This window comes from Arvicanthis niloticus, chromosome 22 (genome assembly GCF_011762505.2).
Source record: "Arvicanthis niloticus isolate mArvNil1 chromosome 22, mArvNil1.pat.X, whole genome shotgun sequence".
Taxonomy (NCBI): Eukaryota; Metazoa; Chordata; class Mammalia; order Rodentia; family Muridae; genus Arvicanthis; species Arvicanthis niloticus.
This window is the reverse complement of record NC_133429.1, coordinates 48531612-48548552: the sequence shown is the minus strand read 5'-3', so window position 1 is coordinate 48548552 and position 16941 is coordinate 48531612. Positions and strand designations below refer to the sequence as shown.

Here is a 16941-nt window from a genome sequence, read left to right as displayed (position 1 = left end):
CATTTCCCACTGGTTCTGTAGCCGGAGTAAGATCATGATCATCTAGGGGCAAAAGGTTATATTGTGTTTTTAGCATTAGGAGTTTAACAGAATTTATACTCTGTTTTACAGATAGGTGGGCAGCTGAGAAAGCAGGGTCCTATAGGATCTAGGAGCAAAAGGATGAATGGACCAGTCAACCAACAGGACGAGGAGAACAAACATTAGTATCAGTTGCCGGATTCTTGACATTCTTTATTTTTTTGAAGATTATTTTTGACTATGGCTAATTTTTAAAAATCATCCCTGAATGCTTGGCCTAGAAGCAACAAAGTTTCTCCTAGTGCCATACGGAGCCCTCCTTGTCTCATAAAGAAGAGATTCAGTCCACTTGATTCAGAAGAACAGCCTTGGCTGAGGAATCTACTGGACTTCCAGGCGGGAAGCAGACTGTTCCAGGTGGCCCGGGTCTACGTGTACTTGGCATGAGTTTCTTAAAAGTTTTTATCCCCCGTGACAAGGACTGAAGTTCCAACTACAGCAGAGCCCACGGCGCCTGCTCCCACCAACTCAGTGGGTCACTCATGTTGGAGGACACGGAGGACTGGATTCTCCTCCAATACAAATAATTCAGAAGGCACACACTTGGTTAAGCCACAGTGAGGGCAAGCCAGGTAGCCTCAGGGCCCGGAGATACATTTGACTGACATGCCTGGAATTAACCTGCTGTGCAAACTGCATGGGGGGAACTACTTAGGAGGCATCTTGGTGACATTAAACAGGCACCCTTCCCCTGGAGGTCCCCCTGGGTAAGTTCAGGTTGGTCCCATTTACAGCAGTTAAGATTAGAAGTGAAGGGTGGCCGGAACGAGGCAAGGTTCTGTGCACACCGGGCTGTGGCCCAGCCGGGCTGTGGTCATGGAACTCAGCCGACTACCTCCACGAGAAGCTGCAGCAGGACCTGGAGGCAGAGCATGTGGCGGTGGAGGACATGAACTCTGAACTGTTGCACGACCAGCTTCCGAGTCCTGGTGGTGTCCTAAGTTCGAAGGAAAGCCACTGCTTCCGATATACTGGCTGGTGAACGAGTGCTTAACAGAAGAGCTCCCGCGCCTTTGAGCCGAAAACTCAACCCCAGAGCAGTGGACCCGACAGGGGCGGGAATGATGGACCCAGACCAGAACAGGCATTAAAATTTAAACCTGGGGGAAAAAAAAGATTAGAAGTGAAGCTTATTCCTTGATAAGTTCCATCCCAAACATAATATGGCGGCTTGGGGCCCAGCAGCCCTGACCCAGCACTGAGGGCCTGGCTTATGCTGCTTCCTGGACCTTTATCTTTGAGGTTACCAAAGGAATTCTTAGGAACTTGGAGTTTTACATCCTTGCCATCTTAAGGGGTTCATATTCCAGGGGATTCCAAGATTGGTCAATTTGGGCCAACAGATTAGATGGCTCTCGGTGAGCATTTCTTTTGCCTGGATAGTGAATCTGTTGCCTATGTCTGGACTAACCAGGTATGATCGGACTCCTTAGGTTCTATCCGTTTTCTGATTGTGATTTTTGGCTTTCTATCGGCCCTAACCTGTATGGATGTCGGATTGCATTGTCTGTGACCGAGGGTAGGTACTGTGAAGGAATCCCTGTGTCCTCAGGAGAGCTGATTCATAACCCTGTTGGACAGGGTGATTTTTGCTTCTGGTAGTTTGCAGACCTGACTGCCAGGCAAGCACAGTATTGGATAGGTTGGCACCCCAGGGGCATGCTCGTCCCCAGGAGCCACTGGATGGAATATTTTACAGAAATCTACCTGGAAGGCGTTTCAGTGAACTGGTTACCTATGAGCTCCCTGGTTTCCGTTTGCCTTAAAACGCACTTCCAAAGTCCGGGCTTTATGAGGTTTGTTTCCACGGGGAGATTAAAAAGACAAAATAGGAAAACCATAATTCTAAGGCACACATCAGTCTTATCTTTAGAGACCTGGTGATGAGCCATCTGCCTTCATCACCTGGGTGTGCTGAGTCCTCTTGTTTGGGTGGGACTTTTCTTTACCAGGAACTTGTGGGCAGGTTCAGACCCAGGCAAGGAAGGGCTCAGACTCTTGAATCATCCGATTAATAATCAATCCACTGGCTCGGTTGCATGGAGAGAACAGTTAGGGACTTTTATCTTATGGGCTTTTTGATATGGGATGCGTCCGTTCCTTAGAAGCAGGCAAAGGGTAGAAGATTGAACCCGTTTTTGCCTGTCTCAGGGGGCATAGTTAAAGGTTTTTTTTTTCCCCTTAACTTTATTTCTCCTTTTTATCTGTCTTGAGCTTTGCATCCATGGGCAAAATGTATTTTTTTTTAAATCAACATTTAGGACTTTTGTCAGATTTAGGGAAACTTTGACCTTGAAGGCTGAGCTATTGTCAAACCCCAGAGGGAGGTGTTCTCAAACCCAAATCTGGGAATACTATCTGGGTTTGAGCAGCTCAGCAGTTTTAACTGCCCCCAGTTGGGTGGTCTGGTGGGGTTTGGTGACCATCTGTCTTCTGATAATGGCGGGGAGTATGGGTCTCTTGTCTGTCAAGAACATTCCATCCTGTTTGGCATCTTTCTTCTTGGCTACTTAGTTTCTTTTTTCTTTCTTTCTTTCTTTCTTTCTGTTTGTTTGTTTGTTTTTTTGTTTTGTTTTTGTTTTCCGAGACAGGGTTTCTCTGTCCTGGCTGTCCTGGAACTCACTCTGTAGACCAGGCTGGCCTCGAACTCAGAAATCCGCCTGCCTCTGCCTCCCAAGTGCTGGGATTAAAGGCCACCACTGCCCGGCGGCTACTTAATTTCTTTGTGTAATCTCTGGAACAATTCCAGCTCAGGCAGTGAACATGTATCTGGAGAGGGTCTGTGGGTTCTGGGGCTGCCTTCTCTATGTCCTGTTCCCTCATGCCTATGGGAATTCTCTTTTTTTGATATATTTTTTTTTTCTGGTTGGGGTAAGGAGATACCCATTGCAGCAGCATGGAGTCACACCCTGTTGTGTGCCCCATCTGGTTGTGAAAACATCTTTTGTAAAACACCTGAATGATCTTGGAGAAACATCTGGTTTTGAAGGTTTACCCTCTGGTATCCTCCATGGCTGATGGGGAATCTACCTGTTCTTTAGAACCCAGTGGGTGGGTTCTATAAAATATACCTCAAAATCAAAGGAACCTATCACTCAGGTCTGGTATTATCTCTCAGTCTGATGTAAGTAATACAGCATAGCCTAAGATAGTACACATGGGGCAGAAGAAGTAGCTGAGGCAAGGTGCCCCCAAATAACAAAGAAAGGAACAGAACAGAGAGAGTAACTTCCTTGTCTCCTCACAAGAAAGAGGAATTCATATCTCACCACCACAAGAAGAGGAAGAATCCATCTGTAACCAGAAAGATCAAAGATATCACTGGATCATCTTACCCATCCCCCCAGCTTCACCATGCTGCAATGGCTACACTGTTGCAGGGCCTTGTTGCCTTCCGGGGCTAGAGCAGGACACGGGGCATTTGGGTTTATTACAATCATTTAATCCCAAGGGTCACACATTTTTGAGAAGACATGCAAAAGGCAGTCCCCTGCTCATCCAGGGGCCATGGAGAGGGACAGGGCTGTCTCTACTTACCATCTGCCTTAGGGTTTTACTGCTGTGAAGAGGCACCGTGACCAAGGCAACTCTTGTGAGGACATTTAATTGCGGCTGCCTTACAGGGTCAGAGGTTCAGTCCATTATCATCAAGGAAGGAGCATGGCAGCATCCAGGCAGGCATGGTGCAGGAGGAGTTGATACTTCTACATTGTCTTTGTCAGGGTTTCCATTTCTGCACAAAACATCATGACCAAAAAGCAAGTTGGGGAGAAAAGGGTTTATTCAGCTCACACTTCCATGTTGCTGTTCATCACCAAAGGAAGTCAGGACCAGAACTCAAGCCGGTCAGGAAGCAGGAGCTGATGCAGAGGCCATGGAGGGATGTTACTCACTGGCTTGCTTCCCCTGGCTTGCTCACCTTGCTTTCTTATAGAACCCAGGACTATCAGCCCAGGGATGGCACCACCCACAAGGGGCCCTCCCACCCTTGATCACTAATTGAGAAAATGCCTTACAGCTGGATCTCACGGAGGCATTTCCTCAAGGGAGGCTCCTTTCTCTGTGATAACTCCAGCTTGTGTCAAGTTGACACACAAAACCAGCCAGTACACACATCTTCATTTGAAGGCTGCTAGCAGAATACTAGCTTCTAGGCAACTAGGATGAGGGTCTTATTTCCCACATCAATAATGACACCCCTACTCTAACGAAGCCACACCCACTCCAACAGGGCCACACCTTCTAATAGCGTCACTCCCTGGGCTGAGCATATTCCAACCATCACACCATCTTTAGGAGACCAGTGGTAAATTTGGTGAGAATTTCTCCAGCAGGCACCAGGGATTTTAAGAAGTTGTCTTAGGATTACTCTTTCTGTGATGAAGTAATGTGACTAAGAGCCAGCACTTGAAGAGCAAAGGGCTTGTTTGGCTTACATTTCCTCATCTAAGTTCAGTGAGACATCTAAGGTAGCGAGGGGAGGAACTCAAAACTGGACGGGACCCAGAGACAAGCACTGATGAGGAGCCCATGGACGGCCGCTGCTTGCTGGCTTGCTTTAAGGCTTGCTCAGCTTGCCGGGTGGTGGTGGCGCACGCCTTTAATCCCAGCACGCTTATATTCTCAAGCACCCAGGACCACCAACCCAGGGGTGGCCCCTCTCACATTAATCGCTAATTAAGCCAGATCTCACGGAGGCATTTTCTCAACTCAAGTTCTCGTCTCTCAGAAGACTCTAGCTTGTGTTAATTCGACATAAAACCAGAAGGCATGGAGATCCACCTGGCACGTGGTTGGAAGAGTTTCTAGGTGAGAGAGAAAAATCTCTCAAAGTTTACGCAGTGTCAAGTCAGCCAGTGGTAGGCACTTGAGAGCAATGGAAATGGTAGAGCCTGAAGGGTTGTGACAATGGTGGTGAGGGGAGAGAGAGAGAGAGAGAGAGAGAGAGAGAGAGAGAGAGAGAGAGAAGCTCCCAGGAAGGTCCACATCCCAACCAGGGAGGAGAAAAGACAGACAAGAGGTTGAGCAACCCATGGACAGTACGGGCTTTTTTCTGGAAAAGAGCCAGCAGAGAGCGGTCACCACAGCCAGTTGTCAGTTGTCCGATCACCCAAAGGGGTAGTTGAGGGCTGAAAAACAGAAAGAGGGTGGGGTGGGGTGAAGGAGTGGGATAAGGTAGAAGTGTGGAGGATAGGAAGTGGGGGGTGGACGCACTAGTGAGGTGAAGATGTTAGGTGGATGTGGGGTGGACGGGTGAGGTAAGCAGGCATGGGCTGATGGGTAGGGTGGGGTGAAGGTGGGGGATGGAGGGGTGGGGTGAAGTGGGTGGTGAGGCAGAGAGTAAATGAATGGGTGTTGTGGGGTGAAGGTGGGGGGGTGGGAGAGTGAGGGTAAGGGGTGGGGGTGCTGGAGATGGGGGGAGGGGCTCGGGGGCTAGGGTAGGGTGAAAGTGAAGGGTGGACGTGGGGTGGTGGAGGTGGGGGTGGGGAGCTGAAGATTTCCCCTTTTAGGGCCTGCTGTTGGTCATTGCTAAGGGTGGTTAAGGAGGTGGTGTGTGTGCTGGGCTAGAGCATATTTGGTGACCTCTAAGCATCTCTTGTGGCCAGCTATCACAGGACAGGGAGGTCAAAAGGCAATGCCGAGACCCTGTAGCTAACACAGGATTTCCCTTCACTCCCTCTGCAAGGCCTTTCCCAATCCAGATTTCCTAGACTGGCATATGGATAACACAAGAACACAAACTACAAGGGAATTTGGTAAATAAAGTTTTTCCTGCCACAGGTGTCTACAGGGACTACCTTAGGTAAACAACCGCTGTTAGTTGTTTTAAGAAGTCCGGACTGCAGTTCAGAACAGACCACTCCAGACCACATGATTCCAAGGGGGAGGAGGTTTGTTCAGGAGATAGGGCAAAGGTGGGGACAAGAAGGTGGAAAGATAAGAGAGAAGTAGAAGTGGAGGCCGGCCATGACCACGCGGAGAGAGAGGAAGGTGGGGGAGGGGACAGAGAGGCAAGAGGGTAAGAGAGAGAGAGAGTAAGAGGATAAGAGAGAGAGGAGGGGGCAAGCAGCCCCTTTTATAGTGGATCAGGCCTACCTGGCAGTTGCCAGGTAACTGTGGAGGTGGAGTTTAGACAGAATACTAACAACCGCCATGCTGGGGAATTCTGCTGTGTCTGCTTGAAACCTTTTACTAGCTGGGTTTGTGGGCTGTTCTCATCCTTCGTGGGCAGGGGTGGTCAGAGACCCTCACCTGTGTGTACAGCAGTGCTGCCTTAGGGAGGGGCTGGACTATTCATGATGGAGGAAAAGCAGGGGAAACGGGCTCCATCCTTCAGCTGTGGGGGTCATTCACCCTCAACCGTAGAAAAGACTGTGGTGTGGCTGTCTGCGAGGGGAAGCATTCAGACTCTAGTAAGTAACTTCTCATCCGGGCTCGGTAAAGAAGCTGGCTTCAGTAAACTCACTGGCTCTCCAGGGAGAACTCTGGTGGGTTTGTGCCTCTGTTCATTGGAACCACAGGAGGAGCAGTGGGTACCGCTTACATCTTTCCCTGAGAAAGAATTTTAGTTTGCACCAGGATAGAGAGCTCATTAGGAAGAAGGCTGTAATGGCTACTAGATACACCAGTGCACTTGAACTTGGAGGGTCCTTCTCTTTCTACTGACGGATCCTGAGAGTGTCTTGATTTACATTCATAACCACAATTTACATTCTTAGTGCAACAGGAGATTTGAAAAAAATTCCTTTGACAGGGAACTAATTTGCTAGTCTGTTCCCAGTCTGCTGCTAGCTCAGGCTCATTCAGCATGAATGGGTCGGCTAGCCTGGTCTCCTCTGCCCTTCTAACCACTCAGTCCAGGCAAGCACTTGTTAGTGGAAAGAACCCAGCAGAGGTGTCACAATGTCACACACCCGCCTATCATGCCACAGAACATCCTGTTTCAGAAGTGTCTGACTACTGGCATCTGTGTTGCTCACCCTGTGGCCCACTTGCTGCTGCTTCAGCCCTGAGCCATATTTATTTCCTACATCCATTCAAGATGTTTGTTTTGTTCTCATGTTTTAAACAAGGCATGTCTATTTAATATGTATTTGGAATATTTTCACTACACTTTTCTCTTCTTGGAGTAGAGACAAGTTTTCTTTTGGATGAAGTCATTTTAATTATAAATGAAGCCTCTACTTACATTTTTTTTTTTTTTAACAGAATGGGAACCATTCAAGGCTAGTGAGATAACCGAGCGGGTGAAGGAGCAATCCTGGAGACCTAATCTCTAGAGCCCACATAAAGGTGGAACTCATGAGGCTGGAGAGAGCGCTCCCTGGGTTAAAGTTCTAGCTGTTCCTCAGAGGATCAGGGTTCAGTTCCCACGTGTCAGCTTGCTGCTATCTGTAACAACAGTTCCTGGGAATCAATCTGACGCCATGTTCTGGCTTCCTCAGGGACCATATGCATGCGTGCATGCAGACAAAACATCTCTACACATAAAATGAAAGAGAGTTTAAGGTATATGATGCCTTCCAAGACTAGACTATGCTGGCCCTAGAAACATTAGGTAACTCCCTGATGACAGGCGTAGGATACTGTCACAGAAGCAGCTGATGGGGGAGGCCTTAGAGGTCCCCAAAATAATAGAGGTTCTTGCTGATTCTGGTGGGTGCCCATCAGAACTAGCTGATAACCCTCTTGTTGAAGACACTATACACCTCAGATGAAGGATATAGATCAATCAGGCTGGGACTGGGTCTGGGATCTTCTGTTTGTGAGGAGAAAAGTTAGAGCATGCTACACAGGTGGGTGGCAGCAAAGGCAATAATGGTCTTATGCAGCTGTGAACTCTCTGACATAGAGTACCAACCCGTCACACAGGATATTTAGATTGTTCCTGGGGAAGCCAACCACTCCCTGCATGTATCTGAGGTCCCTTCTACCTGAGGATCCACCCCTAATACTGTAACCCTGATGAGGTCCTAGACCCTAGAGGGGAACCCACCATGGCTGCTTGGCTGAATTAACATGGCCTCACACAACCCAAGTATCTGTTTGTAAGCACAGATAAAGGCTACTCTCAGGACTAATCAGAGAATCAAGACTTGCAGTGGAATGGCAGGGAATGCCAAGACCCATAGCTGCACAGGATGCTGTCACGGATGGGTGAGGGCTCAGCCTGAGAATAACACCACCTCAGCGAGGCCCGGGTACAGTGCAGAGGATCGAAGAGGAAAAATGTAAAAGTTGGAAGATTGGGAGAAAGACTGTAAACTGACCAGGGCTCCTACAAGTTTACAGCAGCTGTGCTTGCGGGAACCAGTCCAAACAGGGTTTTGTTTTTTGTGTTTTTTTTTTTTTTTTTTTTTTTTTTTTTTGTTATGTGATAAATACACCCTGAGCAAAAGCAACTTGGGGACATGGAGGAAGTGGTTTATTTTGGTTTACACTTCTAGGTATCAACCCTTCGGCCCCTCGCTGAGGGAAGTTGTATCTGGAGCCTTGTGAAAAACAAGGCCTAGTTAGTGGCTTGCTCCCTCTGACTTACGCTCAGTCATCTTTGTTGTAGAACTAAGGATCACCACCTCCTCATGGGTGGATGTCTACAGTGGGTTTTCCCACATCAATCAATAATCAAGACAATTCTCCACAGATGTGCCTACAGGCCAATTCGATATAGGCAAGCCCTCAACTGAGATTTCTTCCCAGATGACTTTTTGATTTTTTTTTTAAATGTGTTATGTGTTTGACTGTTTCCTCTGGATGTTTGTATGTGCACCACATGTGTGTCTGGTAACCATACAGGTCAGAGAAGGGTAATGATCTCCTGGAACTGGAAACACAAACAGTTGTGAGATGGCATATCGGTGTTGGAATAGAACTGAGCCCTCTGGAAGAGCAGAAGGTACCCTTCACCATGGTGACATGCCTCCAACCCCACAAGTGACCTTTGCTTGTGTCAAGTTGATAACGGAAACTAAAGAAGGATAAGATTCAATGGCTTTGGGCTGGAGAGGTAGCTCAGTGGTTAAAAGCACTGACTGTTCTTCTGGAGGTCTTGAGTTCAAATCCCAGCAACCACATGGTGGCTCACAACCATCTGTAATGGGATCTGATGCCCTCTTATGGGATGTCTGAAAACAGTTACAGTAAATAAATGGTTAAACCTTTTTAAAAAAGATTCAATGGCTTTTCCTTAATGACTTTTTTATTTTTTATTAGGATTTCTCTGTGTAGCCCTGGCTGTCCTGAAACTCACTGTGTAGACCAGGCTAGCCTCAGACTCAGATCCTCCTGCTTCTGCCTCTTGAGTGCTGGGATTAAAGGCAGCCACTACCTTGATGACTTTTATTTAGTTGGTCTCTGCACCATTTATTGGAAAGTATCTGCAGCACATCTGTCTGTTTCTGGTTCCTCTATGGCTCCTCCCTTGCCCTCCCTTCTCCACCTCTCCCCTCCCACAGAGTCTGGGTGTAGCAGGCTAACCAGGAACTTGCTACATAGATCAGGCAATTTTTTCACCTCAGCCTTCCCAGGATGGGATTGCAGACATGAACTGTCACATTTAGCTTACATTGTTTCAATTACTACAAATTCATAACATGTTTTAGTACCTGGCAGATTAACTAACATTTTTTCATTTTGCCTTTCTTATTTTTTGACCCCCCCCCCCCCGGGGGTGGGTGTGTGTGTGTGTGTGTGTGTGTGTTCCAGTGCCATGGAACACATGCAAAGGACCACTTCAGGAAGAGGGGGAAGCTCAGGCCTGGCTTTCCCCTTGTGTGAGACAGGATCTATTGTTTGCAGCTGTGTGGGCTAAGCAAACAAGCCCAAGAGTCTCCTGTCTTTCTCTCATCTCAGTGTTGGGGTGCTGGGGTCCCCATATGTATTATGTTAGGCTTCCTGTGACTTCTGGGGACCCAAACTCAGGTCTCCGACGCAAATGGTAAGTACATTATCTAGAAGCCACCTCCCGACCCTTGGTCTTTCCTCCTCATAGGACTCTTAACCTTATGTCTGTTAGAACCAATTGTGAGAGTCAACAAAAATAACAGGATTTATTGGGTTTTCACTTCAATCAGTTTGGGGAGAATGAATATATCTTTACTAAATAATCTTCCGGTTCATGAACACAGGCAAATGATCATTAAAAAAACCAAAAACAGCCACCAGGCTGGAGAGAGATCTCAGAGGTTAAGAGAGCTGACTATTCCTCCAGAGGTTCTGAATTTAATTCCCAGCAACCACATGGTGGCTCACAGCCATCACAGGCATCTGTAATGGGATCTGATGCCCTCTTCTGGTGTGTCTGAAGCCAGCTACAGTGTGCTCATATAAATAAAATAAATACATGTTTGTTGTTGTTTTTTTTTTAAATCATCCCTCACATGTGAGGCACTAATAAAGAAAACAAGAGAGAAAACAAGAGAGAAAAAAAGCCTACCTAATTTTCTGTTTGGGATTTCATTATAAATAAAGTTGAAATGAGCCCATCAGAACATCCTAATTTTGGAAATTAAAGAAATAATTTAATAATTATTTAATTAAATTAATAATTTAATCCCAGCGCCTGGGAGGCAGAGGCAGGTGGATTTCTGAGTTTGAGGCCAACCTGGTCTACAGAGTGAGTTCCAGGACAGCCAGGGCTACACAGAGAAACCCTGTCTTGGAAAACAAACAAACAAACAAAAAGAAATAATTTTTCATGACTCCAAAGCTAAAGAGGAAATGGATGCTTTTTTGTCTTTTTACTGTGTGTGTGAGAGAGAGAGAAAGAGAGAGAGACAGAGACAGAGAGAGACAGAGACAGAGAGAGACAGAGAGAGCATTTCCAGAGCCCTCACCAAGATGAGGCACGAGCACCTCAGGATGGAGGACAATACTAAGGAGTTGGTTTTCTGCCTCTACCTTGGTGAGGCACAGTCTCCCTCATGGCTGCTTCTCTGCATACTCTAGACCAGCTACCCCGTGAGTAGCCCAAGTGATTCTCCTGTTTCAGCCTCCTGTCCTAGTTAGGAATGCTGGGATTAAACGCACATAGCACCACACCTGGCTTTATGTTTCGATTTTAAAGAGACGCTTAATCAGTGGAACAATATACCAGGAATAAACTTCGGGCCTCGTCCATGCTAGGAAGGGTGCGGCGACCACTGACCCACACTGCCATTTGCATTCTCACTGGAAGGATTTGAGAGTTTCAGTGTCTCCAACTGTAAGTGTTTTCACTTTACAAATGGCACTTGCTCCTGCGTCCTTTTCATTATGGTCATTCTTGTGGGGATATAATGGCATCTAAGCATGGTTTGGATAATAAGAATTCAGTAGATAGAGCCCTGTTGAACAATGAGTATCCCATCTGCCCATTAGCAATTTATCTCATTGGATGAAACGAGTGTTCAAACTTTTACTCTTTTTTTTTTTTTTTTTTTGGTTTTTCGAGACAGGGTTTCTCTGTGTAGCCCTGGCTGTCCTGGAACTCACTCTGTAGACCAGGCTGGCCTCGAACTCAGAAATCTGCCTGCCTCTGCCTCCCCAGTGCTGGGTGCACCACCACCGCCCGGCTCAAACTTTTATTCAAAAAACAGAAAGCAGGAGCCAGACTGTGGTGTTGTACACCTTTAACCCTAGCACTTGGGAGATGAAGGCAGGGGGCTACACAGTGAGATCCCCATAATAACAAGACAGCGAACACTCTGGAGAGGTGGCCTGACAGTTAAGAGCACTTGCTCCTCTTCAGGGGGACACCAGTTCAATTCCACACCCACATCGACCCATCAGTAACTTGGGTTCCAGGTTATCCAATACCTCTTTGCGTGAGCCACCATGTAAACGTGGGTCCTTTGCCAGAGCAGCAGTGCTCTCAATGGCTGAGTTACCTCTCCAGCCTCCTCCTCCCCCTTCTCTGTCTCTCTATCCTTCTTCGTCTCCTCTCCACCCACCTCTCAGGGATGGGTGCTGGTCGCACATAGCTTTAATTACATCTACCCGTCCATCAGTCCATCTGTCCATCCATCTGTCCGTCTGTCTGTCTACTCCCTTCAGTTTCATGAGTACCACAGTGCTTGCATGAAAGCCAGAGGACAACTTGCAGGAGTTGCTTCTTCTTCTTCTTTTTTTTTTTTTTTTTGCCCCTACCAAGATGCTAAGGATCAACTCAGGTCATGGGGGTTGCTGGTGAGAACTTTTATCCACTGAGTCATCTCACTGCCCCACTGCACTTAATTAACCCTTTGAAGGCCTGGGCTGGGTGTATTCTTTCAATCACTTGATTTCCTAGATCGTACCTTGTGAGTATCTACTGTGTTTAACTGGTGTTCATTGAGAGTGTGAAATCTACCACAGGACTGAGACTCTTAACGGCCTCCCGAGGATTAGTCACCACACTGGAGGTGTGCTACTGTGAATGTAGTTAGTGCACACGTTCACACCCTCAGCCGGCAGAGTTTTTGGCTCCACGTGTATCAAAGACAGAGGGGCAGCTCGAGATGCTGGCTGATACTTTTGTGCCCATGTGTTCAACATGCTGATTGCTGTGCCCAGAGCTTACAGTCCAGACGTTGGCAATTATCATGACTGTTGGGACATCTCCTGTCTCAATGATGTGTAAATATTGTTTTTCATCCCCTCTGATTGGTTTTAATAAAGAACTGATTGGCCAATCGCTGGGCAAAAGAAGAGAATTAGGGTAGGAGTTCCCATCCCAGTCAGGGACTCCCAAGTAGACAGAGAATGAGGGGTCCCAGGTAGAGAAAGAGGGAAGGGAGAAGGACCAGGAGGATTTGCCATGAGGTTGCAATGAGGGAGCAGCCATGAGGACACACATGGACCAGAGCAAGTCAGGGCAAGACTCAGATGACTCAGATGGCAAGTGACTGGATCCAAAGCTAGGGAGTCACGCAGGCCAGCAGAGCTAGGCTAGACTAACTCAGGACAGGCCTAGCTCAGTGCTTGCAACTTATGAATAATTTTAAAGTCTCTGTGTCATTTATTTGGAAACAAGGGGCGTCATAGAAAACCCCCCAGAATTATGTTTCCATCTCGAGACTGTTCCCACTCGGATCAAGTTAGAGCTCTCAGACGCCAGCATCTTTCTCAGTTTTTGAGCTCTGTTCCCACTCACCATGAGCATGGTGGCTACCTGCCCTGAGGGCTTCCTGCCCCACAGGCTACCTGCCCCGAGGGCTTCCTGAACCGTGGGCTTCCTGCCCCATAGGCTTCCTAGTCTCAGATGAGACTCTTTTTTTTTTTTTTCCCCTTCGGTTTTTTGAGACAGGGTTTCTCTGTGTAGCCCTGGCTGTCCTGGAACTCACTCTGTAGACCAGGCTGGCCTCGAACCCAGAAATCCGCCTGCCTCTGCCTCCCAAGTGCTGGGATTAAAGGCATGCGCCACCACTGCCCGGCCTCTTTTCTTTTTTAAAGGATTATGTTTATGTATATGAGTGCTCTATCTGCATGAATATCTACACGCCAGAAGAGGGCATCAGATCCCATTACAGATGGTTGTGAGCCACCATGTGGGTAATGAGAATTGAACTCAGGACCTCTCTCTGGAAGATCAGCCAGTGTCCTTAACCACTGAGTCATCTCTCCAGCCCTCAGATGAGACTCTTGATGCCTGAACTCTCGACTTTCAGTGCCTCCTGTTCCCCACTATATACAGCCTTCCTGGTCTTCCTTTACCCAGACACTGAAGTCTCTCAAACTGAGGTACCATGACCTGTGCTCACCTTCCTTCACTTGTCTTAACAGTTGTCTTAGTTAGGGTTTCACTGCTGTGAACAGACACCATGACCAAGGCAGCTCTTTTAAGGACATAATATAATTGGGGCTGGCTTACAGGTTCAGAGGTTCAGTCCATTATCATCAAGGTGGGAGCGTGGCAGCATCCAGGCAGGCATGGTGCAGGAAGAGCTGAGAGTTCTACATCTTCATCTGAAGGCTGCTAGCAGAAGACTGACTTCCAGGCAGCTAGGGTGAGGGTCTTAAATCCACCCCACAGTGACACACCCACTCAAACAAGGCCACACCTCCAAATAGTGCCACTCCCTGGGCCAAGCATATACAAACTATCACAACAGTTTTTAATGTATTTTTCTGCTCACTGCTTTTCTTCAGATCTTCAGTGAAAAGGAGCATTAATTTGAAACTGTGCAAACTGGTGAAGAAAGGGGCACATTTAAAGTTATGGAAAAGTGCCCTAAGAAATACCGACTCATTGGGGCTCGAACATGGGAGAATACAGACGCACTAGAAAGGAAAGAGCCTGAACTGGGAAAGCCACCAAAGGGGCGCTTGCTCCAGGACAGCCTCGGTAAGCAGAAGCCATAGCCACTGTGGTCCCAGGCAACCAGGCAGTACACAGGATCTGGAGAGATGGCTTAAAGTCAGAGCACTGACTGCTCTTCCAGAGGTCCTGAGTTCAATTCCCAGCAACCACATGGTGGCTCACAACCATCTGTAATGGGATCCGATGCATTCTTCTGATGTATCTGAAGACAGCTACAGTGTACTCATATAAATAAAATAAATAAATCTTGAGGGGTGGGAAGGGGGAGCAAGAGAGAGAGAGAGAGAGAGAGAGAGAGAGAGGAGAGGAGAGGAGAGGAGAGGAGAGGAGAGGAGGAGAGGAGAGGAGAGGAGAGGAGAGGAGAGGAGAGGAGAGGAGAGGAGAGGAGAGGAGAAGAGAAGTGGAGAAGTCATGGATATTTATATTAAGATTTTTAGAAGTCTCTGAGACCAAGCAGTACGTGGTGCCAGGTCCTGAGGGGTCATCACACAAAGCTATAAAGGCAAACCCTGAGTAAAAATGAAGGCCCCAGGAGGTTGAAGATGCCAGAATCAGAGGAGGTCTGCTTATGAAAGTCCCAAGCTCAGAATGAAATGGCTCAAGACAGAGGCTGTATGTCTGCAGAAGGCAGAGACAGATGCTGGGACTGCCTGAATGAATCCTTTGAAGCCTGTGACTCCATCAGGAGCAGCAGGGTGATGTCTTCTGGATATTAGGGTTTGCTTTTTTTCTTTGTCTCCTTTCAGACCTGCTTAAATCTGAGCATTTCTTGCTGTGCCCCCAGTCCCTCCTTTGGAATAGGGACGTTTATTCTGTGCCGTAGTGCATTGGAACTACCTAACTTTTGGTTTCATAGGAAGGAGCTCACTGTGAAGAGACAGACCACCTTGAGTTTTAGAAGAGACTTAAAATTTTAAAAAGTATTGGAACTATTAAAAGATTATGGGGGGCTGGTGAGATGGCTCAGTGGTTAAGAGTACTGACTGCTCTTCCAGAGGTCATGAGTTCAAATCCCAGCAACCACATGGTGGCTCACAACCATCCATAATGAGATCTGATGCCCTCATATGGGTGTCTGAAGACAGCTACAGTGTACTTACACAAAATAAATAAATAAATTCTTTAAAAAAAAAAGATTATGGGGATTTTAGTTAATTAATTTTTGTTCTTTTGGGGTTTTACAGACAAGATTTCTCTGTGTAGCCCTGGCTGTCCTGGAACTCACCCTGTAGACCAGGCTGGCCTCAAACTCACAGAGATCTGGTCAGCTTTACTATGGGGATTTTTGAAACAGGCTAGAATGGGTTTTTTATTTGTTTTTTTGTTTTTTTGCATTATGGGATGGCCATTAGCCTATGGGAATGAGGGAGGAAATGAAGCGTTTGGGCAGATGTGTCCCCCAGGGCCAGGAGCCATGGTGTTGGCCCGCTGTACCTTGACCACATCCCTATCATCTGCAAAGGATGCTGCTGGGCACAGGCTCTGCAGGAATGACATTCTACAACCCCTTTTACCATGACATGTTTGCAGTTGTAGTGGAGACCACAGGATGCTGTACCCTGAAATTCCTCAGGGTCCAGAGGGTGCCCAGATTCTACAAGAACATCCTCAGAACGCACTGTCTACCCTTGACCTAAGCCAGCTTCAGAGCCTGGGACTAGAGTATCTTCCCTTCCTGGATGTGAACAGGGTCTCTCCAGATACACAAACACCTATCTGTTTTGTGGACTGACTATGAGAAATTAGCCTATGTGATTCAGGGATACTGGGAGGTGCATGACGAGCTACACACTCTGCTGGGGATGCCCACCAATATGCTGGGCATATTGTGATATGTGATAAATATGTGATAAAGTGTTCTGAGGCTGTGCAGACCGGCCAGTCGGTGTGCACCCTGGTAGCACTCTTTGAACCTACCTGCCTCCATGCTCAAAGTGTCTGCTCAGAGCCTGCAAGCATTGTTCTCTGAGTTGATCCCTTGGGGGCAGGGCCCTGTGAGTCCTCAATATCTACCAGTAATGCTGGGGGCAGTCCCCAACAGCCCTGCAGGAGGAGCTGGGCATCAGTCCTCCCTGGGAAACATATCCAGGTCCTGAGCCGCTGCGCAGGGAGGGTAGAACCTGCCTCTCCACACCCTGCCTTCCTGGGGCCAAAGGAGCCCCTTTCCACTGCCTTCGTTTTTTCCCTTTGAACCTTGAACTCAGAGTGTCACTTATGATCTTACAGTCATTGCTGTCATATTCCTTAAGGGCCAGCCCAGGAGAGAGGGCCAGGGCAGCGGGGCCCCAGGGTGCCATGAGCTATCCAAATGGAGCCGTATGTGTGCCTGGAACAGCCATCTTGGATCATACTGGATTGCTCAGGTCTGAAGCCTCTCTTCTGGACAGTTACTTTGACAGGTCATTCTGTCGAGCTTGGTCTTCCAAGGTTTGATTACTACATCCTGTTCCAGTCTCTGAGAAGAATGGTCAGGAGGAGAAGGTGTGTCTGCTGTACGAATAAAGCTCCCATCAGGCCTAGCTAGGAAAAAGGTGATGTGTCCAGACACCAGGTTGATGTGAGGTGAATCTGTGACAGTTTTA

At 47.6% G+C, this 16941-nt stretch overlaps 2 pseudogenes; both read left to right on the top strand.

The window, feature by feature from the left end:
* Positions 1 to 757: 757 nt before the first annotated feature.
* Positions 758 to 1552, top strand: LOC143435638 (bolA-like protein 2 pseudogene; annotated as a pseudogene).
* A 12704-nt stretch (positions 1553 to 14256) lies between these two features.
* LOC143435637 (ubiquinone biosynthesis protein COQ4 homolog, mitochondrial-like) lies at positions 14257 to 16861 on the top strand (annotated as a pseudogene).
* The last annotated feature ends 80 nt before the right edge of the window (positions 16862 to 16941 follow it).